Source organism: Triticum dicoccoides, chromosome 6A, assembly GCF_002162155.2.
Source record: "Triticum dicoccoides isolate Atlit2015 ecotype Zavitan chromosome 6A, WEW_v2.0, whole genome shotgun sequence".
Lineage (NCBI taxonomy): Eukaryota > Viridiplantae > Streptophyta > Magnoliopsida > Poales > Poaceae > Triticum > Triticum dicoccoides.
The window spans coordinates 50835757-50844686 of record NC_041390.1 but is presented as its reverse complement, the minus strand read 5'-3'; the positions used below and the strand labels follow the sequence as shown (position 1 = coordinate 50844686).

Genomic DNA, 8930 nt, shown 5'->3' with positions numbered 1-8930 from the left:
CCAGTCAAATAGATCCTTTTCACCAAAATTTCCATTCTTGAAGCTAGAACTACATGAAAGCCAAACATTCTCTTTGGTAGTGCTACAACTTATGTATAAAACTACTCCAAAGTGGATTTGGTGGAGTGAAACTGATTTTGGTGAGGCTGAGCAGTCCCAAACAGGCCCTTATTAACAAATGGTCCCTTACACAAATATGATCTCCATCTCTCACAATATGATAATAGCAAGAATTCCTTTTGGACAATCTCTAATTACTGACACTGAGGACCTTGCTATAAAATGCTACAGGGTGGTCCTGTTGCATAAGGATAACTCCAATCCCTGCTGCACATGCATCAGTCTCATGCAAAAGGGCTAAAACACTAGGACAGTGGCGGTGATCATAGCTTGCTTCAAACTATCAAAGGCCACCTAAGCTTCTGGGTTCCATTGTAAAGATTTCTTTTATAATAATGCAGTTAGACGTCTAGCCAGAATTCCATACCCTTTGACAAATTTCCTGCAGTACCCTGTGAGCCCGAAGAAGCCTCTTAGTTTAGTGATATTTGTAGGGATAGGCCACTGTAACATGGCCTAAGTTTTGGCTGGGTCTGTAGCTACGCGCTGAGCTGAGATTTTATGTCCCAAATATTATAACTGAGGCTGAGAAAAAAGAACATTTGGATAGCTTTGCAAACAGTTGATTCCCCGAAAATTTGGAACACTGTGGTAAGGTGTTGGGGATGTTAAGCCAAATCCTTGCTATAGACTAGGATGTCATCCATGTTCACAAGTACATACTTCCTGATTGGCCAAAGGCATAGATTGCATCACAAACACACTGCAAAAAAGGCCATGTGTCGCTCCAGGGCCGACACGGGCGGCATTTCCTTGCCGTCGGCAGGCCTTACCCCACCGCCTTCCTCTAACCCTCGACCGTTGCTGAAGGATCCTGACGGGCAAAGCCCACACCAGGAGGATGGCGGCGGCGGGGCTGCTCAGGCTCGTGGTGGGAGTGATACTCACGGGGCGTGGTCGGCTGCGTGTGGTGTGGTGGAGCTCATCGCCTGGGAGGATGTGGGGTGCATGCGGGAGGGCGGCAGCGTCAGGGCGTGGTGACTGCGGTCCCGACGGGGAGGAGGTGGTCGCCTGGACTTATGGCTCTGCTCGGGCCGGTGCTTAAAGGACCACGGTGTCGCCTGTAGGGAGAGGGGGCGAATAGGCGTTTTAAAAAACTTATACTGATTTGACTTCCCCCTAATGCAAAAATAAGCCGAGAGGATACTTTTCAAGCACAAATCCTAAATATACTGGGCTCAACTAAGTGCACCAACAACTTAATCTAAATAAGATGAGCACAACAAGGATACTAGCAAGTGCAAGCAAGTTACACAAACTTGAGCAATATCATAAGAGGAAGTGTATGACACAAGTTAGCAATTCGCACTGATCACAAGATATATCAATAGTAGCAAGTATGATTTGGGGAATATAAAGTGTAGGCCTAATTAATCTCTACAAGGGAATAGCCAACACAACATAATGAGAACAACAAGATATAATGAATGCACGGTCAACTGACCAAAGTAAACCACAAATGAGGAGCTTGGCTTAGGGAAACCAAAGTCATGAAAAGGAGGATGTATCTCGATGTTCACTTCCTTGGAGGGAAGCTAGTCACTGTTGGAGGGATGGGTTTTACCAAGAAGGCACACTAACACCAAAAAGGCTTACCCTATTCTCCTTGAGATATCAGCACGAAGGTGATTCTCAACCACTAGTGGTAGACCTCGAGGCCTTGTTTGGTTGCAGGGGAACCAATCCCCTAGTGGAACTAAACCACGTGGGGATTGAATTGATCCCTTGCCTGTCACCAATCCCCGTTAACATATCCCCTCTTAATCCTTGTATCATTCTCTTGTTCGGTTAGCTTCAAGGTATTGCACATGTACAGTTTGGCAAACAATGAGCTAGCTTGACACAGCTACAAAACTTTGAGATACTATACAAATATGAAGATTTTTTTCTCCAATACTGCAATATTAGCTCACAGGAAAAGAAATATATGTCGAAGGAACTTTATCACGATAATCTCTTGTTCGACAAATCTATCGTTCATACATAGAGCTGGCATAACAGATACACCATTACTTCCTCATCCAAGAAGAAGCAGTGACAAATACACACAACCACGCACAACACATGCCATGAATGGAATGCAACACAAGAAGATATAGAACAAAAAGCTTCACTAGCCAACGCGGCATCAGTCGTTGTCAAAGTTCCAGTGCACAATAATGTTCGTCCGCCGCCGGCATCGGGGCTTGGATGTAGTAGGGGACCCATCGGCCGGGGGGTGGGGGTGGGTGGAGATGGAGAGCTAGCTTACCGGAGAGAAAGAAGCCGTTGTGGATGTTGTCGTTGTGTCGCCGACAGTACGATGTCATCGCTTGTCGTCGCCACTTCACCCCGGTTGCAGCGGTAGGTTTCCGTCGCCTCGTGTGGATTCGTTCCACGCGTCGAAGACGATTTTTTCATCCCCCATGTATTGGACGGGGTCGGCATGGTTTGGGCCGAGAATTTCCACGACCGAGCCAAAACCAAACAAGTAAATTATGATCCATGGGGAACTGTTCCAAGCCGGGGTGGACCACGTGGATTGGGCCATGATCCCTGGGCGTTCCAGGTGGATTATGCTGAACAAGTCCTAAGGCAGCCTCCACACATTTAGAAACTTTTCGGGGGGCAAATCACAAGTTGATTCTTCACCAGAGCACTTCTACTACTTAGGAGTCTCCAACCACCAAGGGTAACAAGATCAAGGGGGGAATGCTCAAGACTTGCTCAAATCACAAATTGCTTTGGTCAAAAGAGAGGAGTGGATCTATCAATGGGTGAAATCTCTCTCAAGAACTCTCACAAATCTCCCCCAGATCTAAGATTTGGTGTAGGAGTAAGGAGAGGGAGCTTTTCTAAGTTTTAGGTCAGATATTTGTGTTTGCTCAGCCCTTTCACGAAGTGGTGAAGGGGTATATATAGGCTATAGGAAAAACCCAGATCATTCGGCCATAGCCCGGACATCCGGGAAGGAACCCAGATCATCCGACTACTAAGTGAATTTGACTAAAAAGTAGAAGTACGAACTAGGTATGCTTATTTGTGTGAATGATTTGAGTGGAATATTGTATAGAAAACATTGACTTGAGCAAATCCATCTTGAACCCCTTTGATCCCCTCTTAATAGTGCGGGATCTCTATAACTGAAGAACGTAAAAGAGCTACACTAGATAGCTTCCAAAAATCCATTCTTGAGTGTATATCTTTCTTCCATGGTCATCGATCCACACAACTAAAATCACAGGAATTAATACCTTTGGCTAGAGCATTCCACTTGAGCTTAGTGTTGACATTACGCTTGGCTCAAGTTGGAAAAATGATCTTGACCACGATAGTTGGTGAAGACATCAGATAGCTCCCCATATACCATGGAAAGCGTCTTCTTGTAGACTATCTTCACGTCCATTACGTGATCGTTCGCAAGCTATAAGCATGTAATCCTTCGGGATGCCTCTCTTGAATTTGCATTTGTCAACCATGATCATCAATACTTGATGTCATCCTCTCCTCTCATGGACACTTGCAATATTTCTCTTGATGCAAGTTCATGAGAATCGCCTAACCACATAGACCTAGACAAACACGACCTTAGATCCGTGTGATTGGACGATATCGGTGCTATGGCATCGTATCCCCCCTCGGGAGCTTCGTCTTTGGAGCTATGCATTAGCAAGCGGGACCGATGGATGATGGCGGTGTTGGCATCAAGGCTTCTGTGGCAACAATGATGGGAGTGCGTGATGTCGGACACACGGTAATGGTTGCGGTAGTCGGCTCTTCTCCGACGTGTTCATGGGATTACCTCAGGTTGTTTAATCGCGGTGAAGTCAGAGCTACACTGGTGGGATCCAGTGGCGACAATGACAGGCAACAGGTGGCTTGTTCGGTGGTATTCCGCGGCGCCAACTTTGCATAGTTCTCCTTCGGAGCTATCCTTTAGAGTCGGAGCTGCGTTGCCCTCGGCGTGGGAGGCTGAGTTTGGCATGGGCTTTCTTGTGTTTTCGCAGCGCCTCTACGGGGAGGATTGAGTCAATGTTCGTTTTGTGCGGGTCGGAGTCCCTTGCTCAGAGATTAGGGAGGGCGATGACGCCATGTGGGGAGAAGTGATAATGATGATGCGGGTGGTGCGATCTTGATGAGGCCCTCTAGGTGAGGCGTGTGTGGGGTGTTGTGTGAATGCAAGTTTGTGATGGTTTTTGCCCGGTTTTCTGTTAATTAACTGTGTGAATGCCGCTCAGCGGTTTCCAAATCCATCCCCAACCATAGGACCAATCGCCTTGTCAGGGAAGGATCTGAAGATTCTTTATTTAGCGCAGCCATCGCCGCCGCTGAAGCCAAGACGATGAACAGCCTAAAAACCTAAGCAACTAGGGCCTAAAAACAATCCACACGCGTGGATCCGGCGACCCCCCCTTTCCTGGTGGCTAGGCGGATCTCCTTTCCTTTCTACGAGAGGAAGAAAGAAAAGCGATATTATTATATCATATTCCCCTAGCTCTAAAACTTTCACACTGTACTGGATGGCTAGTCCTGAATCCACCAACACAGGTCAGGCACTTCAGATTGATAGAGCATTTTGTCACTGTTCGAAACTTTAACTGTGAGAGGAACATCCACTGAAGCGGGCACCATGTTGATGCGATCAAGCAAAGCAGAGTAAATAAAAAACTATGAGAACTTCTAGAGTCTAGAAGAATCGGGACAACTTGATTGCCAATCGTAGCATGCAGGCGAATAGTTTTGGATGATTAGCGCCTGACAGCAGTGACTCTTCTTCCAGCCTCCGTTGATTTAGTCAAAGCAGGCCTGGAGAAAATAATGGGACCGCTTTTCAATTGGAATGATATCAAGCACTATGTCTGAGATGAGCACATCTGCACTTTCCACTGTTTCCATTGCCTGAACTTGAGCTGGTACCGCTTTAACACAGACATGGGCAGGACTCTATTTTCGCCACAACTGAAGCACAGGCCATTAGTGCGACTGTACTTCTTCAGTTGTCTCGCATGCTGTAGCTTCCCTCATGGCGCAGTCTGATGATTGTCCTGCCGCCCAACTGTAGGGAATGCTATCCAGTCGGTCTTGGCTCTATGGAGAGTTTCTTCCTGAACTGTGTTGCACATGTTGCTGTCGCTGCTACAGTAGTTGGAAACTGAATCCTAACAGCGCCCTTTAACTCATCCTTCAGTCCCAAAATGAATCGGGTGACCAGATAAGTATCACTTACAGCCAGCTCATGCAGAAGGATTTGGTATGCCAATTGGCTGAGCTGATCGCTCGGTTGTACCTCTCCACCGTACCCTCATGTTTCACCAGCAACAGCGCATCTTGTCATGGTGAGTATTGAAGTCAAATTCCTGAAGCACAACACTGAAATTCTTCCTAATCCAGCCATCCCACCATACTCTTGTACGTGTGATACCAGTTTGTTGCGTCACCCCACAGATGCAGAGTAGCTGAAGTAACTTTGAACCCCTCAGGAATGTCGCAGAGGAGGAAGAATGCGTCGAACCTGTCCAAACATCAGTTCCATCAAATCTGGGAAACTCCATCTTTGGCATCCACAGGCGACAATCATGTTATTTGTCAGGCAGCCGCCCGCCATCAGGTTGTTGTTCAGACGTGTTCTATCCCGTCAGCGGCGGCATCTGTGGGATCTGCAGTGGCGGCGGTGGGCAGGGAGGTGGGGAGGGAAGCAATCCATCTCCTACCGATGCCAGGGAGGTCGGCTGTGGTGGTGCCTTCTGTGTCCTAACTGCTGTAACCTGCTCCTGACGCCATCCCTGATGGAGGACATTCTGTGGTTTACCTTGGTCTGTATCTTGTTGGTCTGACCCTCAAGGCTGATCAATGCCATCTAGGCGCTTGGCGACCTCGTCCATCCTCTTGAACTTCTCACGGACCAGCTTCAGATTCTCGAGCTCCTTCATGACCCACTCCTCGAACTGCTCCATGGTCGAAATAACTTGCCGAGTCTGTGCGCTTGGCTTCGACGGGCGCCATTGCTACTCCCACTCCGAATCGGCCAATCCGGTTTCGGAATTACACCGATCAAGCCCGAGGGGCGTTAGGTAACCTTCCCAAGAAATTACGAGCTAGATCAAGAGAGTATGGGAGTCACTCTACTGGCCCACAACCCGCTAATTCAAAAATATGTAAAAATAGTTTAATAAACAGAATTTAATAAACATTGACATTTATTTTGGTCGAAAGGAAGTGTGTCTATTAATAAGATGCTGCACGCCACCTGTACTGCATGAGCTAATCAAATTCGATCTGTTACTGACTAGCTAGCTCATTCATTTCTAATAAGTATGTCTATGAGCTAGCAACCAGATGGTTCCGTGAACCCCTTATATGCCCATGATAATAAGCTACTTTTTGATAATCTAGGATGTCTATGAGTTAATGTTTACCGTTTGAGTCATTCTTATACATAAACTTAACGGCCTTTCCATGAGTTAGTATACAAATTGGTTTGACTGATGAAATTTGTTGACCCACAGGTATCTAGGATTGCATTCCGGTTGGCGAAGATGCAGAAATGGGTTGTGTGCTGTAGGTTCCTTTTGTATAATGTGCTCTGTGCTCAGAAATTGGCCCTCTGTAATGGCCGGTTGTGAAGTATGTGAACTGTGGAAACGAATCACTTCATTTGCCAGCTTACCTTCTGCGTATTATCTAAGTTCTGTATGAGGACCCAGTGACTTTCTTGGACTAATGAATGATCAGTGTTGGCCCTGTCGGTTTACTCGTGCGGTTCATTTGCCTGATGCCTTCCAAGCAAGAACCGCCGAGGCCAGCTCACCTGTTAGTTGCGTGTGCACGCTTCTTTTCAGTATCCTTTGCCTGTCCCATGTTGTGTGGGATTCAGTTTTCCTTTTTTTTTTTGTTTCGAGGAAGAGTTACAAACTCATCAGATAGAACTACATTCAGAGAGCACATGACTGATGGGAAGCGAAGCAAGCAAGCAACCTCTTGATGTCTCTGACGAAAGGAAAACAAACTCATCTGCTACTCACTGGCTCAATCAGTTCTCTGGCAATAAAAATGTTGTCAGCCTTCAGGAGGGCCGACAAGCCAATCAGAGCTGCACTCGCCTCTGCTTCCTCAGCGCTGTTGCACGTGTCCATTCGGCGACAGACCGAGATGCCTTTTATGGATCCGAAATTTGCTCCTTGCCGTTTCCATGGATGCAGTTCAGCTACTTGTCAATCGCCAAGCCCTCCATAGAATCAACAGAATTTTACATCTCATCTCTTCAGTACATGTGCCTAGAAGTAACTGCAACCAGTCCACCCCTGTATACCGGAAACTTCCGGACTCGTCATGGATGTCCCAGATATCCCTCATTGCATGAGGAAGGGCTTTGCTCGCATGTAACAACTGCATGGTATTCGTCGTCCACAGCATTCCCGCATTATGCATATTTCTTCAGCATCGAAGGGGTGAAAAATCTGTTTAATTAGCTCGGTATTCCATGTATTAGTTGCCTGAACCATAAGCTGATTAACACATCCAAGTCTCGATCTTCTTTTGAACCATAGGCCCTCTCTTCTGGAGATCCAGTTATCTCTTTGAATCCGAATATTTCTATCATTCCCCACACGTCATATTAGTCCTTTCCTAATCAATTCCTGATCAAACTCAATGCCTCTGCATGTCTGAGATGCCTCCAACCCAGATACTACACCATTTTTTTTTGTGAAAGGAGGCGGAGGCGGCACTATTAGGAAAAGGCCTACTAGTGGCGCACCTGTTTTGTCTATTAATGGCGAATTTTTCTTAATCTCGGGTCACTATGGCTTAATCTCAGGTCAAATCGCACTATGTGGTCAAACTTCCGGAAAGGTCATCCATCCTCACACTACTCCAGCCCGAGCACGCTTAACTTTGCAGTTTTATCTAACCCCAGTACCAGCTCACTTCACAGGCACTTGTTGATATATCTATCATATCAATCCTATTAAACCTTGTTGATGTCTAGGACTTTGTTCATGTTCATGAGTATGATGAAATTTTGAAAAAATATTTCAAACTTCCCGGTCATATTACATATCATATTTTGAAAAAAAAAATTCCAAATTTCTTTTTGAAACCAATTTTTTTTCTGTTACTAGTGGCACACCTAGCAAATGGTGCGCCATTAGTAAGTTTGATTTTTTTTTCATTTTTCCCCCTCTAGATCTTAAAAGCCCCTCAATTCGGATGTAACTTTTCGAGTAGATGATTTTTCATATAAAAAACTTTTTAATCCGAGTTCGTATATAAAGTTATGCCCATTTTACTAAATACCAGAGAAATTTTGCAAATAAAGTTGAAATTCATATTTGTAAATTTTCCCAACAACTAAACCACATATCACATGGGAAACTTATTATTTTTTATTTTTTTGACATTTCCATCATTTTCTTTTTTTAAACTGAAAAGGCGATCCAGGGGGTGTGCATTTAGCACCAGGGTTACTAATAGCGCACCACATCAGGTGCGCCATTAGTAACCCTGGTGCTAAATATATTACTAATGGCGAAATAAAAAAATATTGCTAATAATGGCGCATCAGTGGACCGTGCGCCGCGCCATTACTAGTTAAAACTAGTAATGGTGCATCGTGCACTGGTGCGCCATTACTAACAATTTTTTTATTTTTTTTCAAAATTACTAATGACACATGGTGGGTGTGGTGCGTCATTACTATGACAACTAGTAATGACACACTATCCCATGGTGCGCCATTACTAATAATTTTTTTTATTTTTTTTAAAACTACTATTGATGCACCAGGACAACTACGCCTATGGCTCCGGAGGCGGTGGCGGCAGTGGTCGTTG

The 8930-nt window shown here is 45.5% G+C and overlaps 1 long non-coding RNA gene across 1 annotated transcript in view; it reads left to right on the top strand.

Annotated features, from left to right (window-relative positions):
• LOC119316227 overlaps positions 1 to 6850 on the top strand; it is a 17141-nt gene extending 10291 nt beyond the window's left edge. The window contains exon 3 of the long non-coding RNA XR_005152829.1: positions 6606 to 6850. This is a non-coding gene — a long non-coding RNA (uncharacterized LOC119316227). The remainder of the gene's footprint in view (positions 1 to 6605) is intronic.
• The last annotated feature ends 2080 nt before the right edge of the window (positions 6851 to 8930 follow it).